The following is a 2,765-nucleotide window of genomic DNA, read 5'->3' as shown; positions in this document are numbered from 1 at the left end:
TCATCTATCTATCTATCTATCTATCGTTCTCTCACTCTATCTATCTCTGTATCTATCTATCTATCTATCTTTCTCTCACTCTATCTATCTCTGTATCTATCTATCTTTCTCTCACTCTATCTATCTCTGTATCTATCTATCTTTCTCTCACTCTATCTATCTATCTCTGTATCTATCTATCTATCTTTCTCTCACTCTATCAATCATCTATCTATCATCTATCTTTCTCTCACTCTATCAATCATCTATCTATCTATCTATCTATCTATCTCTCACTCTATCATCTATCTATCTATCCATGTATCTATCTATCATCTATCTATCTATCTATCTATCTATCTATCTATCTATCTATCTTTCTCTCACTCTATCATCTATCAATCAATCATCTATCTTTCTCTCACTCTATCTATCTTTCTCTCACTCTATCTATCTATCTATCTATCTATCTTTCTCTCACTCACTCTATCTATCTATCTTTCTCTCACTCTATCTTTCTCTCACTCTATCTATCTATCTATCTATCTATCTATCTATCTTTCTCTCACTCTATCTATCTATCTATGTATCTATCTATCTTTCTCTCACTCTATCATCTATCAATCATCTATCTATCTATCTATCTATCTTTCTCTCACTCTATCTATCTATCTATCTTTCTCTCACTCTATCTATCTATCTTTCTCTCACTCTATCTATCTATCTATCTTTCTCTCACTCTATCTATCTATCTATCTTTCTCTCACTCTATCTATCTATCTTTCTCTCACTCTATCTATCTATCTATCTATCTATCTTTCTCTCACTCTATCTATCTATCTTTCTCTCACTCTATCATCTATCTATCAATCATCTATCAATCATCTATCTATCTATCTATCTTTCTCTCACTCTATCTATCTATCTATCTATCTATCTATCTATCTATCTTTCTCTCACTCTATCATCTATCTATCAATCATCTATCAATCATCTATCTATCTATCTATCTATCTTTCTCTCACTCTATCTATCTATCTATCTATCTTTCTCTCACTCTATCTATCTTTCTCTCACTCTATCTATCTATCTATCTTTCTCTCACTCTATCTATCTATCTATCTATCTATCTTTCTCTCACTCTATCATCTATCTATCAATCATCTATCAATCATCTATCTATCTATCTATCTATCTTTCTCTCACTCTATCTATCTATCTTTCTCTCACTCTATCTATCTATCTATCTATCTATCTTTCTCTCACTCTATCTATCTATCTTTCTCTCACTCTATCATCTATCTATCAATCATCTATCAATCATCTATCTATCTATCTATCTCTCACTCTATCTATCTATCTTTCTCTCACTCTATCTATCTATCTATCTATCTTTCTCTCACTCTATCATCTATCTATCAATCATCTATCAATCATCTATCTATCTATCTATCTATCTATCTTTCTCTCACTCTATCTATCTATCTTTCTCTCACTCTATCATCTATCTATCTCTCACTCTATCTATCTATCTATCTATCTTTCTCTCACTCTATCATCTATCTATCAATCATCTATCAATCATCTATCTATCTATCTATCTTTCTCTCACTCTATCTATCTATCTATCTTTCTCTCACTCTATCTATCTATCTTTCTCTCACTCTATCTATCTATCTATCTATCTATCTATCTATCTTTCTCTCACTCTATCATCTATCTATCAATCATCTATCAATCATCTATCTATCTATCTATCTTTCTCTCACTCTATCTATCTATCTATCTTTCTCTCACTCTATCTATCTATCTATCTTTCTCTCACTCTATCATCTATCTATCAATCATCTATCAATCATCTATCTATCTATCTATCTATCTTTCTCTCACTCTATCTATCTTTCTCTCACTCTATCTATCTATCTATCTTTCTCTCACTCTATCTATCTATCTTTCTCTCACTCTATCTATCTATCTTTCTCTCACTCTATCTATCTATCTATCTATCTATCTAACTATCTATCTTTCTCTCACTCTATCTATCTATCTTTCTCTCACTCTATCTATCTATCTCTCACTCTATCTATCTATCTATCTTTCTCTTACTCTATCTATCTATCTATCTATCATCTATCTATCTATCTTTCTCTCACTCTATCTATCTATCTATCTATCTTTCTCTCTATCTATCTATCTATCTATCATCTATCTATCTATCTATCTATCATCTATCTATCATCTATCTATCTATCTATCTATCTTTCTCTCACTCTATCTATCTATCTATCTATCTATCATCTATCTATCTATCTTTCTCTCACTCTATCTATCTATCTATCTATCTATCTTTCTCTCTATCTATCTATCTATCTATCATCTATCTATCTATCTATCTTTCTCTCACTCTATCTATCTATCTTTCTCTCTATCTATCTATCATCTATCTATCTATCTATCTATCTATCTATCATCTATCTATGTATCTATCTATCTATCTATCTATCATCTATCACTGACTCTCTCTGTCCCTATATAAACATATAAGCTTAGTGTGACTTGTGTAGGAATCCCAGGCAGGAGGAGAATCCCACAGGGAGGAAGCAGTGAGTTATATACACATATATATATATAAAGGTGACACAAACTACACTTTGCCAAGCGATAACCCGGCCTCCCCCCAGTCCAGGTGCCACTTTCTCTGTTCCAGGGGGGGCGGGGCCAGTGAGGGGCTGGAGAGAGGCCAAAATCTGGACTGTTCCAAGAGGATAAGGAGGGGAGGAGCAGGG

Source organism: Xenopus tropicalis, chromosome 10, assembly GCF_000004195.4.
Source record: "Xenopus tropicalis strain Nigerian chromosome 10, UCB_Xtro_10.0, whole genome shotgun sequence".
NCBI lineage: Eukaryota > Metazoa > Chordata > Amphibia > Anura > Pipidae > Xenopus > Xenopus tropicalis.
The sequence above is the reverse complement of the archived record's forward strand: the minus strand, read 5'-3'. Positions refer to the sequence as shown.